Source organism: Archocentrus centrarchus, chromosome 4 (assembly GCF_007364275.1).
Source record: "Archocentrus centrarchus isolate MPI-CPG fArcCen1 chromosome 4, fArcCen1, whole genome shotgun sequence".
In the NCBI taxonomy this organism is placed as follows: Eukaryota; Metazoa; Chordata; class Actinopteri; order Cichliformes; family Cichlidae; genus Archocentrus; species Archocentrus centrarchus.
This window is the reverse complement of record NC_044349.1, coordinates 22953961-22972303: the sequence shown is the minus strand read 5'-3', so window position 1 is coordinate 22972303 and position 18343 is coordinate 22953961.

Genomic DNA, 18343 nt, shown 5'->3' with positions numbered 1-18343 from the left:
TTGAATGGAATTACTGAAATAAGTAAACTTTTTCATGATATTCTAATTTTATGATCAGCACCTGTATAGTGATAACTGATGATCACCTAGATCTTTTCTCATAGGTTTGGGATCTATGTATTGATCTAATTACAACATAAGATTCGCTTATTTGCTTGTCTTTAGTTTTCTGTGACCCAGAAATTGTTCTCCCTCAGGCACATGGCACAGTCCCACTGTTGTGGTCCTGGGCCTTTTGGCCCAATGTTTTGTGTTTTTTGTAATTTAAGTCTGTTTAATTTCTCTAGTTGTTTCTAAATTTTCTTACAGTTTAGATTCTTTGTTATAGTTTTCTGAATTGTTATTAATCATAGTTATTTGTATTTAGTTCTAGTTTCCCTTGTTAGAGATTAGATTCAGTTACACTTTATTAATCCCTTTGGGAGTGTTCTGTCAGGGAAATTAAAGTTACAGTAGTACTTTTTACATTATAGGCACACGAGCAGAAATATAGTCAGAAATATTGTCAGTCAGAAATATACAAGAAATATACAAGCACCCAGCAGGACAGTTATACTATTCCCATGGGACTTTTCTCCAACCCCCCTTTGTCCCTAATTAATTTGCATACGTTTCACCCGTTGAAACTTAACCCCCAACCGATCGTCTTTTGGCTATACTACACCTATTCTAAAGTTACATGCTTAAGGCATACACATCACAGGGGTACCTCTTGGTTTATGACAATTCAAACAGGTGTCACAATGATGAATCTTTTTCCACTTAAGCATCTGCTAAGATAACACCCCTAGTACCATCCCACTCAGCCAGCGCCCCCCCCCCCCCCAACTCATGTTACAAAAACACAGGGGAGGCCTAAGGAACTCCATTTTTGGAACATACCTGTCATAAGACTTTACTGAAATACAACATGGGGTTACAAGAGTCATGTGAAGCAGAGATGTGCCTGCATACCAAGGCCACAAACACATATGAGCATCAGATATAACAGGCGTTACCTTCACCCCAGTAATCTAGAAACATACAGTGTTCATTACTCCAGTGTGTGTGACTAATATACTTTTTTATTACATGATATAAAAATAGTGCCAGTAAATATCAGAATAAAGGTGATAAAGAAAAATCCCCAACAGTACAGGGTGAAGAGAAGAGGGCCCAGCACCATCCCCTGGGGTGCTCCGGTGTTGCTGATGTCAGTGTCAGACATGATGTCCTTCAGCCTGACATACTGCGGCCTGTTGGTGCGATAGCTGGAGATCCAAGTGACCAGGCAGGGGTCCGCTCTCATCCTGTTCAATTTATCCTGAAGCATAAGGGGCTGGATGGTGTTAAAGGCACTTGAGAAGTCCAAGAAGAGGATCCTCACCATGCCATTTCCCTTATTCAGATGAGTGTGCTCGATGTAGTAGGCAGAGAATGGTGTCCTCAACACAACACCTGCCCAGTATGCAAACTGCAGCTGGTCCTGGGCATGTTGCACCTGGGGTCTGAGGAGGCTGAGGAAGAGCCACTCCAACGTCTTCATTAGATGTGAGTGCCACTCATCGGAAGTCATTCAGCTCGCCAGGCCGGTCCCTCTTTGGGGCTGGAACGATGCAGGATTTCTTACATAGGGTGGGTACTCCCCAGTTACAGACTGAGGTTGAAGATGCGTTGGAGTGGTTCACCCAGTTCAGCAGCGCAGATCTTTAGCAGTCGGGGGCACACACTGTCCGGGCCCACTGCTTTCCTGGGGCGAATCTTCCTCAGCTGACCACTGACCTGGTCCACAGTAATGCTTGAAGGCACCTGTTTTGTAGTGGGGGAGGAGGAGGGGGAGGGAAGGGGTGCTGTGTTGTCTGGAGGGAGGTGTTTTGAGGGAAGGAGGAAAGGTGGCTGCAGTGAGGGGGAGTGTGTTCTTGTCCTCCCCGCATTCTTGTGTTCCAGTGTCTGTGTTATCCCTCCTGTGTCAAGTCCTCTGTGTTGGGTTTGAGGTGTCTTTGTCTTCCCTGTTAGCTGCTTCCATGTCCAGTTCATGTGTCATAGTCTGCATGTCTTTTTGGTGTTTCCTCTGTAAACCTGCTTCCCCGTGCTGCGTCAAGTCTGTGTGTATGTTTTCACTGGTCACTTCCCACCAATTTAAACTTTTTCAAGAAATAACAAATTTGTGTGTTTATTTTTTTTATTCCATATTATGTACGAAATATTTTGCAAAAAATAAATTACATTACAGCACAGCTCCTCAGAGCAAACCAAATGTTGCATTGTCTCTACAAATAGGAACTATTTTTTTTACGTTTGTGAACATCAAATCAAAATGCGTTACACTACATTAAGGGGTGGCTGTAGCTCAGGAGGTAGAACAGGTCAACTACTGATCATAAGGTTGGCGGTTTGATTCCTGGCTCTGAGCTGCATGCCAATGATCCTTGGGGAAGATACTTAACCCCAAGTTGCTCTCCGACACAAGTGTTGGAGTATGAATTAGATAATAAAAGCACTTAGCTTAGTTAATGCTGGTGTGAATGGGGTAAATGTTAACATGTTGTATAAGCGCTTTGAGTGCTCAGATGGAGTAGAAAAGTGCTCTATAAGAACTATTTATATTTATATTAGAAAAACATAGCTTGTTGTAATGTCACTGTCACAAAATGATAATGACAAAATTTGTATTATGGACTTACAACAAAGCAGCACTTCAAGTTAAGTTGGTGCCACTGCATCCTGCATTTTGGTCCAACCCTGTCAGTAGTAATAAGGTGGTGGCCCTTTCACACCTAGGTGTGATTTTTCACACCTAGGTGATAAAAAAGCCTTGCGCGTGCATGTGAGGTGCGTGTGCGCGTGCGTGTGTCCGTGCGTGTTTGCGCTGACGTGTGATAATGACGTATACGGTATCCGTTCAAATCAGCTGATCTCATTGTCTCTCCTTACAAGGGGGCTTTTTCCCAGACGGACATCAAAGAGGTTCAAACTCACAAGACAGTGGCTAAATAAAAATACAAAGGTAAATAATCTAATATCCGAGCCCACCTGTGGTGCATAAAGCACACAACACAGTGCCTAAATTAAAATACTATGGCTAAATAATAGCCGTATATCCTCCTCAACAGTAGGGCTGTTCATTTACATACAGAACGGAGGATGACCCAGTCCTGATTACACATTAATCAGATTAGTAGATTCATCCCTGAAACCCAAGGCATTTATTTAGACACACACACAAATAATTAAAACAGTGGTCTTACTAAAAAACCGATGCACTGTTAAAATAAATTTAAAAAAAATATACTGACATCCACAACATATCCCAACATCCGCTTAGCAATGTGTAACTTTTTAGAAAGCCATAACCCGGCGACAACTTGGAGTACGACCCTGACCTGTGTCAGTACAGGGCGTCTGTGTTAATAAAACTGCACTTCCTGTATGGGATCACAAACATGTGAGTAGGTAATGCAAAGTTAGCTCAAAAATCTCTGAGTTTTGCTTCTTCTAGCAATCTGTCCCACAGACTTTTGTGATGTTCTTGAGTGAAATGAGTAACTACTTTTACTGTGAAAACCAAAGAAATTCCGACAGTATTAAAAAAATATCAGACTATGCTCAAACTAGGCAATCCTATATCAACATTCTCCTCACAGGGTTAAGACAGAAAAAACAGAATCTCACGCTTATCATAAGCTTTATGCGGTGAGCAGTACATTATTTTTCCATGTTAAAGCGTGGAGCGATGAGAGTGTGATCAGCTGAAACGGAGTTCTTTTGTTGTTCTTTCAAATGAAGGCGCAAAGGATCATGGGAGTTCTCATTTCGGCGTTTATGTGTTTAGTTACAATGTTATCGGTCATGTTTTGCGGATCTCTCATCGATATTATTAATTTGAGATATGAATTACGCATGCGGTCAGGTACGGAGACTAACTAGTAATGGAACACCGTGACTGAGATGTCTGTATCCGCTAAGGGCCTACCGTCACCGCGGGTGTTTCAGAGCAGCACGTTTGTGTTTCTTGTCAATAAAGCTGTAGTTCCTGGATTTGACCAGTGAGCGCACGTCAGAAACTCTAAAATCAACTCGAATTCTCTAGTGTTTCATGTATTTGAGCGTCACAAGACCGTCCCAAACATTGGTTGTGAAGAGAATCGTGTAGCTTCTTTTTCCCCCAAAGTTTTTCTTTCTAAACTGACTCTGGCGTAACGCTACACTCGGACTTTTAAATGGATTCAGGTAAGCATATACTTTTACACAAAATTATGTGAACTTAAACTGTATTCTGTATAGCAACTCATTCCTTTTTTTAAAAAAAAAAAGAAAAATAAATAAATAATTGTACGTTTGTGTATTTTGTGTATATTACATTAATGATAACTAACGATGCATGTTTTCCAGACGTTAAAACTTCACCGCCACAACCATCACGGGTGATGACCGTTCCTCCTCCTGATTCTTCATCTTCTTCATCTCCACCATCTCGCCAATTACCTGAAGAGCCGCTGTCGCGGCGCGGGGTCACGGCTGTTAAGATCGCTACACTACACATTCTGTGTAAGGCCGTGCAGAACTATCATGAAGGGATATGCCACGGATGTCGAGTCAAACACCCTAGCTATGATCAGCACAGCTGTAAGCAGGTTATTCCTGATTTCTTTTACGCGCCCCATTACGACAAAGTGATGAAAATATTCTGGACAGATCGTCTCATTCCTGCCGTTCGACTCTTCTTGTGGTCTAACAGTCGGGACGACGCACGTAAGGATTTCACATGGATTGTGGACGCTCAGGTGTCTGAATTGTTGCATGCATTAAACATCTTAGATGCAATAGACAGTTTGTATCATGATCTGAGGGAGGAATATTTCTTTGAGGACTTACCAGCAGAGCTTATCATGGTGGAAAACTACTGGTTAGGCAAACACAGACTGTGTATGTAATGCATACTCTGTATTTTTGGTTTATGGGTTGAAATAAAAAAAAAATCAATATTAAAAACTGTACAGACTCCTCATTTTTAAACTCTGCATTCCTCACGGAAAACAGTGCAATATATGTTTAAAACATCTTTTCATTCATTCATAAATACACCACATACTATGTCCCAACAAAACAAACAAACAAACAAAAAAACAAAAAAAAAAACAAAAAAAAAACTATGGTTAAAGCAATAGTTGTGTATTTTTCCTATCTAAGGTGCGTTTCTTACACCATTCTTGTAATTCTATTTGTTATCACATCTGCATTTTTATTAAAAAAAAACAAAAAAACACTAACCGACTCTAATTCTCAGGTACAAAGAGGTCGGCACTCACACGACGTTCATTAGCTGAACTTTCACTCATGTACACTTTAACTATTCATCCCTATTACCAGGGTGAGTTACTTTAGTTTCTGTTTTTAGCACCGAAGATGTTTTCACTGAGCTTGATAAAACCTGACAGTTTGGTGAAATCATTATAGGTGCAGAATCTCATCCTTTTTTCCACACAGCATACCCCAAAGCACGTTTCAAACTCACAACAGAATATCACACAGGAGGAAATAATGTCTCAGTGACATGTATAATCGTATTTTTGTGTAAGTCAAAACGATGCACCGATTTACCCATTATCCGTGTTTCTATTCTTTTTTTCATCATTAACAGAGGATCTTAGCTTGTTAATGAAACATCTCTGCACAGTTTGTCTTCATCAGAATCAATTCATTAGAATACAGCAGAATAAAAGTTTATTACAGGGTGTTGTTAAAACACATCAATTCGGCTAACATGTTTAAACAAACTCCCACTCCTAAATAACCTTTTATAAAATAACAATGCTAACAGACCGTATGTCTGCATCATGCAGAAGGATTAGGATGTTGATAAATCAGATCATACAGACTAGCACGTTTTTTTTCATTTGTAAACTTTGTTTTTCTGTATCTTAGACTGCATAGTGCCCACAGGGCTAGAGCCAATCAAGGGTGGGCCCCGTCAGAGCAAAGGATCATGGGAGTTCTCATTTCGGCGTTTATATGCTTAGTTACAATGTTGTCAGTCATGTTTTGCGCTTCTCTCAGCGATATTATTAATTTGAGATGCGAATTACGTACGTTTGTCAGGCATGGCGACTAGCTAGTAATGGATCACCGTGACTGAGAAGGGTGTAGCCCTTAATGACCCACGGTCACCGTGACTGGTTCAGAACACGCATATGCTGCAGTACTTACATATGACCAGTAGGATAAGGGCAGGAGCTCCGGAATTGGTGATAAACGCTTGTCTCTGTAGTGTGTTATTATTCACAATGGCCCAGGAGTATGATCTGGTGGGGGTGCATAACTTCCCTGTGGAGACGTGTCAGCTACACGCGGTTGTGCTCGACATTGTTAAACTTACCGTCAAATCCGTTCTAAACATGCTTATTCAAAAACACAAAAGAGAGATTTGCGCAGGATGTGAAGCCTCACACCCCTCACAAAGAAGACACACCTGTGGGGCTCCTGTAGATAGACACTTCTTTTTCAAGTATTATGACCATCTATCAAAAAGATTTTGGAATGGACATTTTATACCTATATTGATGCAAATTCTCCGTTTGGAAGGTTTCAACCCTGACAAACACAGGCTTATGGGTGCAACGGAGGCTTATCTCCATGAGTTAAGAGAGGTCAATGATATTGAACGGGCGCTTTTTGAATTGGAGGACAGTGTTATTGGTGTCAAACGGTCATCTGTTGACCATGTTTTAAATCAAAAGTATCATCTGTGGAATTAACTTCATTGTATGCATTTAAATCGAAATTGCATACTTTTTTTTTTTTTTGGCTGGGTCCATCGTTTGTACTTGATTTACTTAACTTATGTTATAATTTTTTGTTATTTTATGGCTATTTTATGTATATCTTTTAACTATGTGATGTTTGTATTTCTGTTTTACATGATTATATTCTACTGATGCTTATCTTAGTCTGAACACCCATGAAAATAAGAGATTTTTAATCTCAATGGTTCCTTTCCTTGCTAAAATATCAGCTTAGTTTGATATCACTATAGTGGACTTAAGAAATTTTTCATAGTATCATATCATTGTTTGTTGATGTGCAAAGTCTGCAACAATATGTTTTTTAAAATAAAAGTTTGTAGTGCAGTACTGGTGAGGCACAGCAGCGTTTTTATACACAAATCTGCACACTGAGGTCTAGTGAACGTGTAGGCATACAAAGTATTTTGTTTATCTCCACAGTTTGTATATCACTCCTATTGTGGTTTTAGTTTAAAGCAGCTGTATAAGAGAGAGAAAAGCATTAACTATATTCTAACAGTACATGTGAAAGAAAACTCAAAGTTTACTCAAACAGGGCGTCAGTGCGCACATCTACTATGAAATGGGTGAATATCAGTTAGGATTATCTACAAGGCTTTGTTTTGTGAGTAAAAAATCACTGTACTGAATTATATTACTTAAAACTATGAGGTGAAATTAATACCATCACACAAGGTTGTGATGTTTATGTATCCAAAAATCAAAACATTCAGCGCATTGAATGCATTATTGGCTCAGTGTCCTTTATACACACTTTACAAGCTTTGTCCCAATAAAAGTTTACAGATTAGGCAAAATGGCCTCTAAGCAAATGCAAAACCCCACAGACTGGGTGAGATAACTCAGAAAACCTCATCCACACAGTTCAACACCTACCCCCCACATTCACAATTCCTACCAATACAGACATATCCCCCTCCCCATCACTTCTCCCCCATCAGCTCAGGACTATCCCTTCACAGTCCCCCATGCCTGCAGTCTTGTGTGTGATTTAAACTATGTTTTTAACTCACACGGTATAACCGCAAGGATTTTATTTTGCTCATGAATGGATCTATACCAACTTTTTCATCAGTAGACTATACCAAAGAAATATGTTTCTCTCCACTAAATCCCCCAAAGTTTTTTTTTTTATTGGAATAAAAGACCTATGAATTTACCGCTGTTTTAACTACTTTCACGCCAAACCATCATGAGTTATGTTTGAGTAAATTAACCATGTATTTTCAGAGCCTACATCAGTGGTAAGGGGAATCTGAAACTAAGTTAGATAAAAATAATGCAGGTGCACGAGGGTTGTAGGGGTCATACTTACATCATACCTGATAGAGGAATACCAGACTCATGTAGTTGAAGAAACAATTTTAAAACATTTTATTTAACAAGATACGGTCACACGTATTTTGTTGTAACCACAAGTTTATTCTGTAGTGAAGATCATGAAATTTTTTTAACATGTGTATCAATTTTAATGATCAGATACACATGAACAGATGTGTTTAATGTGACAAGAAAAAGGTGAAAAGATTCGTTAGTTTGCACATATTGTAGGTGGGGGAAAAAAAAGAGCAGTAAGCACAGAAAAAAGTCCTTTTTTTTCATTTTTGGAACACAAAAAACTATAACTTTTAACCCGTACACAAAACGCTGTATCACTCCTGCTTTTATGAATGTTTATCCCATCACATATCACAAAAAAACAACATAAGACAGCAAATGATTTATACACATAGGCATATCAAACAATCAATTTTCTCGTAAAATGCTTGTTACTGTAATGTTACAGGTTGTCTCAAACTGATGTGGTGTTTGAGGGGGTCCACCATTCAGCTACATAGGGTATGGCCTCATCCTGAATCCAGAGCGGCTCAGGTTCAGATGCTTTCTCCTCAGCCCTGATACGGTTACGTGGGATGTCTAACATTGCAGCTACACCGATATCCCATCCATTGTTCTTGTTGGTGTGGATACGACGGCGACGTATGTGGAAGTTTGGGTCGCACCACGAACAGGGGCATATTGCTGTCTGTGGGCCGCTCCACCAGGTCAGATCACATGATGATTCCTTAAGCGGTTCGGGGACAGACGTTTTCTCATTACCGTGGACCCGATGATACCCGCTGAATTCTTTACCTCACTGCGTGGCTGGTTAGGATTGTCTGTCATGACATCTTCAGACTTAAGTGGCTGAGGGTCAGATGTTTTCTGTGGTCCGACGAAAGGATGCCAGGACCACTCTGTTGTATCGATGACTAGTGAAGGATTAAAATGCCACAAAACTTCCTCATCATCCTCGCTGGGTTCAATAGTCCAGGGTTGCGGAGGCGAGTCATTCCAGACAGACGCATTGTCAACATCATACCGTTTTTCAGATGTAGGGATGCAGTATTCAGAGACTTCAGAGTTTCCACTGACTGTACTGTTTGTACTTTGTTTGTCCAGGTTTGTCTGGTCAGAAGAGTCGTAAGACGCCATATTCTCGCCCCAGAGTCTGTGTTGTGAAAATATATGACCTTACAACAATTGACCACGGCTTTTAAAGACCGCGTGTGAAAGGGGGAGGGTATCAAGGTAAAACAGGCGTTGTATTACTAGCATCTAAACTGCCTGTCAATTCATGCATTGTCTATGGTACGAATGTTTGATTCATATCAAGCATAATTGACAGGCAGTTTAGATGCTAGTAATACAACGCCTGTTTTACCTTGATACCCTCCCCCTTTCACACGCGGTCTTTAAAAGCCGTGGTCAATTGTTGTAAGGTCATATATTTTCACAACACAGACTCTGGGGCGAGAATATGGCGTCTTACGACTCTTCTGACCAGACAAACCTGGACAAACAAAGTACAAACAGTACAGTCAGTGGAAACTCTGAAGTCTCTGAATACTGCATCCCTACATCTGAAAAACGGTATGATGTTGACAATGCGTCTGTCTGGAATGACTCGCCTCCGCAACCCTGGACTATTGAACCCAGCGAGGATGATGAGGAAGTTTTGTGGCATTTTAATCCTTCACTAGTCATCGATACAACAGAGTGGTCCTGGCATCCTTTCGTCGGACCACAGAAAACATCTGACCCTCAGCCACTTAAGTCTGAAGATGTCATGACAGACAATCCTAACCAGCCACGCAGTGAGGTAAAGAATTCAGCGGGTATCATCGGGTCCACGGTAATGAGAAAACGTCTGTCCCCGAACCGCTTAAGGAATCATCATGTGATCTGACCTGGTGGAGCGGCCCACAGACAGCAATATGCCCCTGTTCGTGGTGCGACCCAAACTTCCACATACGTCGCCGTCGTATCCACACCAACAAGAACAATGGATGGGATATCGGTGTAGCTGCAATGTTAGACATCCCACGTAACCGTATCAGGGCTGAGGAGAAAGCATCTGAACCTGAGCCGCTCTGGATTCAGGATGAGGCCATACCCTATGTAGCTGAATGGTGGACCCCCTCAAACACCACATCAGTTTGAGACAACCTGTAACATTACAGTAACAAGCATTTTACGAGAAAATTGATTGTTTGATATGCCTATGTGTATAAATCATTTGCTGTCTTATGTTGTTTTTTTGTGATATGTGATGGGATAAACATTCATAAAAGCAGGAGTGATACAGCGTTTTGTGTACGGGTTAAAAGTTATAGTTTTTTGTGTTCCAAAAATGAAAAAAAAGGACTTTTTTCTGTGCTTACTGCTCTTTTTTTTCCCCCACCTACAATATGTGCAAACTAACGAATCTTTTCACCTTTTTCTTGTCACATTAAACACATCTGTTCATGTGTATCTGATCATTAAAATTGATACACATGTTAAAAAAATTTCATGATCTTCACTACAGAATAAACTTGTGGTTACAACAAAATACGTGTGACCGTATCTTGTTAAATAAAATGTTTTAAAATTGTTTCTTCAACTACATGAGTCTGGTATTCCTCTATCAGGTATGATGTAAGTATGACCCCTACAACCCTCGTGCACCTGCATTATTTTTATCTAACTTAGTTTCAGATTCCCCTTACCACTGATGTAGGCTCTGAAAATACATGGTTAATTTACTCAAACATAACTCATGATGGTTTGGCGTGAAAGTAGTTAAAACAGCGGTAAATTCATAGGTCTTTTATTCCAATAAAAAAAAAACTTTGGGGGATTTAGTGGAGAGAAACATATTTCTTTGGTATAGTCTACTGATGAAAAAGTTGGTATAGATCCATTCATGAGCAAAATAAAATCCTTGCGGTTATACCGTGTGAGTTAAAAACATAGTTTAAATCACACACAAGACTGCAGGCATGGGGGACTGTGAAGGGATAGTCCTGAGCTGATGGGGGAGAAGTGATGGGGAGGGGGATATGTCTGTATTGGTAGGAATTGTGAATGTGGGGGGTAGGTGTTGAACTGTGTGGATGAGGTTTTCTGAGTTATCTCACCCAGTCTGTGGGGTTTTGCATTTGCTTAGAGGCCATTTTGCCTAATCTGTAAACTTTTATTGGGACAAAGCTTGTAAAGTGTGTATAAAGGACACTGAGCCAATAATGCATTCAATGCGCTGAATGTTTTGATTTTTGGATACATAAACATCACAACCTTGTGTGATGGTATTAATTTCACCTCATAGTTTTAAGTAATATAATTCAGTACAGTGATTTTTTACTCACAAAACAAAGCCTTGTAGATAATCCTAACTGATATTCACCCATTTCATAGTAGATGTGCGCACTGACGCCCTGTTTGAGTAAACTTTGAGTTTTCTTTCACATGTACTGTTAGAATATAGTTAATGCTTTTCTCTCTCTTATACAGCTGCTTTAAACTAAAACCACAATAGGAGTGATATACAAACTGTGGAGATAAACAAAATACTTTGTATGCCTACACGTTCACTAGACCTCAGTGTGCAGATTTGTGTATAAAAACGCTGCTGTGCCTCACCAGTACTGCACTACAAACTTTTATTTTAAAAAACATATTGTTGCAGACTTTGCACATCAACAAACAATGATATGATACTATGAAAAATTACTTAAGTCCACTATAGTGATATCAAACTAAGCTGATATTTTAGCAAGGAAAGGAACCATTGAGATTAAAAATCTCTTATTTTCATGGGTGTTCAGACTAAGATAAGCATCAGTAGAATATAATCATGTAAAACAGAAATACAAACATCACATAGTTAAAAGATATACATAAAATAGCCATAAAATAACAAAAAATTATAACATAAGTTAAGTAAATCAAGTACAAACGATGGACCCAGCCAAAAAAAAAAAAAAGTATGCAATTTCGATTTAAATGCATACAATGAAGTTAATTCCACAGATGATACTTTTGATTTAAAACATGGTCAACAGATGACCGTTTGACACCAATAACACTGTCCTCCAATTCAAAAAGCGCCCGTTCAATATCATTGACCTCTCTTAACTCATGGAGATAAGCCTCCGTTGCACCCATAAGCCTGTGTTTGTCAGGGTTGAAACCTTCCAAACGGAGAATTTGCATCAATATAGGTATAAAATGTCCATTCCAAAATCTTTTTGATAGATGGTCATAATACTTGAAAAAGAAGTGTCTATCTACAGGAGCCCCACAGGTGTGTCTTCTTTGTGAGGGGTGTGAGGCTTCACATCCTGCGCAAATCTCTCTTTTGTGTTTTTGAATAAGCATGTTTAGAACGGATTTGACGGTAAGTTTAACAATGTCGAGCACAACCGCGTGTAGCTGACACGTCTCCACAGGGAAGTTATGCACCCCCACCAGATCATACTCCTGGGCCATTGTGAATAATAACACACTACAGAGACAAGCGTTTATCACCAATTCCGGAGCTCCTGCCCTTATCCTACTGGTCATATGTAAGTACTGCAGCATATGCGTGTTCTGAACCAGTCACGGTGACCGTGGGTCATTAAGGGCTACACCCTTCTCAGTCACGGTGATCCATTACTAGCTAGTCGCCATGCCTGACAAACGTACGTAATTCGCATCTCAAATTAATAATATCGCTGAGAGAAGCGCAAAACATGACTGACAACATTGTAACTAAGCATATAAACGCCGAAATGAGAACTCCCATGATCCTTTGCTCTGACGGGGCCCACCCTTGATTGGCTCTAGCCCTGTGGGCACTATGCAGTCTAAGATACAGAAAAACAAAGTTTACAAATGAAAAAAAACGTGCTAGTCTGTATGATCTGATTTATCAACATCCTAATCCTTCTGCATGATGCAGACATACGGTCTGTTAGCATTGTTATTTTATAAAAGGTTATTTAGGAGTGGGAGTTTGTTTAAACATGTTAGCCGAATTGATGTGTTTTAACAACACCCTGTAATAAACTTTTATTCTGCTGTATTCTAATGAATTGATTCTGATGAAGACAAACTGTGCAGAGATGTTTCATTAACAAGCTAAGATCCTCTGTTAATGATGAAAAAAAGAATAGAAACACGGATAATGGGTAAATCGGTGCATCGTTTTGACTTACACAAAAATACGATTATACATGTCACTGAGACATTATTTCCTCCTGTGTGATATTCTGTTGTGAGTTTGAAACGTGCTTTGGGGTATGCTGTGTGGAAAAAAGGATGAGATTCTGCACCTATAATGATTTCACCAAACTGTCAGGTTTTATCAAGCTCAGTGAAAAAATCTTCGGTGCTAAAAACAGAAACTAAAGTAACTCACCCTGGTAATAGGGATGAATAGTTAAAGTGTACATGAGTGAAAGTTCAGCTAATGAACGTCGTGTGAGTGCCGACCTCTTTGTACCTGAGAATTAGAGTCGGTTAGTGGTTTTTTGTTTTTTTTTAAGAAAAATGCAGATGTGATAACAAATAGAATTACAAGAATGGTGTAAGAAACGCACCTTAGATAGGAAAAATACACAACTATTGCTTTAACCATAGTTTTTTTTTTGTTTTTTTTTTTGTTTTTTTGTTTGTTTGTTTGTTTTGTTGGGACATAGTATGTGGTGTATTTATGAATGAATGAAAAGATGTTTTAAACATATATTGCACTGTTTTCCGTGAGGAATGCAGAGTTTAAAAATGAGGAGTCTGTACAGTTTTTAATATTGATTTTTTTTTTTATTTCAACCCATAAACCAAAAATACAGAGTATGCATTACATACACAGTCTGTGTTTGCCTAACCAGTAGTTTTCCACCATGATAAGCTCTGCTGGTAAGTCCTCAAAGAAATATTCCTCCCTCAGATCATGATACAAACTGTCTATTGCATCTAAGATGTTTAATGCATGCAACAATTCAGACACCTGAGCTTCCACAATCCATGTGAAATCCTTACGTGCGTCGTCCCGACTGTTAGACCACAAGAAGAGTCGAACGGCAGGAATGAGACGATCTGTCCAGAATATTTTCATCACTTTGTCGTAATGGGGCGCGTAAAAGAAATCAGGAATAACCTGCTTACAGCTGTGCTGATCATAGCTAGGGTGTTTGACTCGACATCCGTGGCATATCCCTTCATGATAGTTCTGCACGGCCTTACACAGAATGTGTAGTGTAGCGATCTTAACAGCCGTGACCCCGCGCCGCGACAGCGGCTCTTCAGGTAATTGGCGAGATGGTGGAGATGAAGAAGATGAAGAATCAGGAGGAGGAACGGTCATCACCCGTGATGGTTGTGGCGGTGAAGTTTTAACGTCTGGAAAACATGCATCGTTAGTTATCATTAATGTAATATACACAAAATACACAAACGTACAATTATTTATTTATTTTTCTTTTTTTTTTTAAAAAAAGGAATGAGTTGCTATACAGAATACAGTTTAAGTTCACATAATTTTGTGTAAAAGTATATGCTTACCTGAATCCATTTAAAAGTCCGAGTGTAGCGTTACGCCAGAGTCAGTTTAGAAAGAAAAACTTTGGGGGAAAAAGAAGCTACACGATTCTCTTCACAACCAATGTTTGGGACGGTCTTGTGACGCTCAAATACATGAAACACTAGAGAATTCGAGTTGATTTTAGAGTTTCTGACGTGCGCTCACTGGTCAAATCCAGGAACTACAGCTTTATTGACAAGAAACACAAACGTGCTGCTCTGAAACACCCGCGGTGACGGTAGGCCCTTAGCGGATACAGACATCTCAGTCACGGTGTTCCATTACTAGTTAGTCTCCGTACCTGACCGCATGCGTAATTCATATCTCAAATTAATAATATCGATGAGAGATCCGCAAAACATGACCGATAACATTGTAACTAAACACATAAACGCCGAAATGAGAACTCCCATGATCCTTTGCGCCTTCATTTGAAAGAACAACAAAAGAACTCCGTTTCAGCTGATCACACTCTCATCGCTCCACGCTTTAACATGGAAAAATAATGTACTGCTCACCGCATAAAGCTTATGATAAGCGTGAGATTCTGTTTTTTCTGTCTTAACCCTGTGAGGAGAATGTTGATATAGGATTGCCTAGTTTGAGCATAGTCTGATATTTTTTTAATACTGTCGGAATTTCTTTGGTTTTCACAGTAAAAGTAGTTACTCATTTCACTCAAGAACATCACAAAAGTCTGTGGGACAGATTGCTAGAAGAAGCAAAACTCAGAGATTTTTGAGCTAACTTTGCATTACCTACTCACATGTTTGTGATCCCATACAGGAAGTGCAGTTTTATTAACACAGACGCCCTGTACTGACACAGGTCAGGGTCGTACTCCAAGTTGTCGCCGGGTTATGGCTTTCTAAAAAGTTACACATTGCTAAGCGGATGTTGGGATATGTTGTGGATGTCAGTATATTTTTTTTAAATTTATTTTAACAGTGCATCGGTTTTTTAGTAAGACCACTGTTTTAATTATTTGTGTGTGTGTCTAAATAAATGCCTTGGGTTTCAGGGATGAATCTACTAATCTGATTAATGTGTAATCAGGACTGGGTCATCCTCCGTTCTGTATGTAAATGAACAGCCCTACTGTTGAGGAGGATATACGGCTATTATTTAGCCATAGTATTTTAATTTAGGCACTGTGTTGTGTGCTTTATGCACCACAGGTGGGCTCGGATATTAGATTATTTACCTTTGTATTTTTATTTAGCCACTGTCTTGTGAGTTTGAACCTCTTTGATGTCCGTCTGGGAAAAAGCCCCCTTGTAAGGAGAGACAATGAGATCAGCTGATTTGAACGGATACCGTATACGTCATTATCACACGTCAGCGCAAACACGCACGGACACACGCACGCGCACACGCACCTCACATGCACGCGCAAGGCTTTTTTATCACCTAGGTGTGAAAAATCACACCTAGGTGTGAAAGGGCCACCACCTTATTACTACTCCTGTCTGCCACACAGCCTAACTCTGACATTGTTCTGTCTTTGTGTAGAAGTTTACATACTCTCATCATTGCCATAAATGTCATGGTAATTTGGAGCTTTTAATGATTTCTTTGGATTGTTCTTTTTCCAGGGTGGAATGATTGTACAGCATACATGTTTAATGACTAAAAAATTAAAACTAGGTGCACAAGTTTGAATTTATTTTTGGATTTTTTTCTACTTCACAGTATGATATTCATGTCCATGATGAATATATGAAACATTCTGATCACAATTGTATATATCTCCATGACAGAGGAGTTGCAAATTTATCAAAAAACAGCATCAGATAAGTTCTGCTGACTTTTGTCTGCTGTTGACATCTGAGCACAAGATCATCAACAGATTACATGAGCCCCACAGTACAAGACACACCTCCAAATCAAAAGGTAATGGTGGAACTGTCGGTTCCAAAGAAAATGTGGTCACAAAGAAGTGCCGGCACGCACACAGCCAGACTGTCCACATCTCTTGCCATTGGTCCAGGAGATGATAGCACTAGTTTAATAAGAAACGTACATCAGTGAACCAAACATTTCACACAATTTGTGTAATATTGCTAGACAACGGTTACATAACTGAGTCTATTTAATATACTGTGACTATGTTCCTTACTTAACTTTTGCCCTCAACAATTTGGATGAACCAGTAAACTGATCATTGCCCAAAGGTGTTAATGAATAAAGATAAGAACTGAACTCCTTGTGCAATAATTTTCCACAAAACTGATTAAGACCCACCTCAGCCGGCCTGCTGTTAACTTGAAACCACAGATCCCACAGAATGAGGCAGGAATACAGATACTGCCACCTCAGCCATGATGAGGCTGTCTTGCACCGGGCTGAAAATTTCATCAGTTTGCCATCAGAACTTTTCTATAATTGCAATTAGTAAAGTGGGTGCGTAACCCATGCACTCCACCCCGTCACCGATACCAGACTGATTTTTTTTTTCCCCCCTTTGGCTAGATCACTGCACTATAGTATTATTTCACCACAATTTACAATCTACCACTGGGGATGGCCAGTTTAGTTCACAATGTTCACGTGCGATCTCGTGACGGTCCTGTTCACACTTGATTTTGCGGGGCAAAATAGTGACCAGCGTGAAACCAGTGGGGAAGTAGAGGAAAAAGGGAGCTCAAAGAACAATTTTGGGGTTCCTATTAAATGTAAAATCCCAGGAGCTTGTCTTGTTTCTTGTCTTCGTAGACTCACAAGGATAACACTGCTTAAGGAATGTTTATTAACAATAGCTGCAGGTAAACCTGCACCTTATTTTCAGAGCATCTTGACACAGAATAGAGGGATCCACACTCCCTAGGATAATCAAGTCATATGGTCCAATCATATTCAGGTGCCTTCAACAACCCGTTGAACCAACCATTATCACAGAATATCACAGAGATGTGAGAGGCCTTGGAGAAAAAACTATAGTTCCCAGCAAAATGTAAAAGCCATACAAACACAAAACATCTAAAAAAAATGCTACAAATATAACATAAAATACAAGATCTACAAACACAGACATCCTGTATAAGAAGGGCCAGAGTCGACTCCATCTGCTGAGGAGACTGAGTTCCTTCTGTGTCTGCAGGACTCTGCTAAAGACTTTTTTATGACTCAGTGGTAGTAGCTCCCCTTTTCTATGCAGTGGTCTGCTGGGGCGGGTGCATGCACTAAAAGGGACAGGAGCAGGATCGACAAACTGGTGCAGAGGTCTAGCTCTGTGCTGGGATGTCCTCTGGAGTCTCTGATGGTGGTGGGTGAGAGGAGGATGTTAGCAAAGCTGACATCCATTATGGACAACCCCCATCACCCCCTCCTTCAGTCAGTGACTGAAACATCCTCGCAGCAGGAAGGAGCGCTTTTGCAGGTCATTCATCCCAACAGCAGCAGACTGTATAATGCATCACGATGTCATGAGTCACTTGGACACTTTACCTCCACTGCCATCACTTTATGCATACAGTGCACCTTATATGTATATTACATATACATTTATATTTATTTACATTCCTCCACCCATAATGCATACTGTGTATGCTACCTGACCGTTTAACCATAACTACCTGACCTGAAAGGGTCAAATGCAGAGAAGCCATGAAGAATGTTGTTGCCTGTAACATCGTTCAGCATGACTGGTTTATGGTGGGTCAGTGAAGGTCTGGGGAGGCATATCCATGCAGGA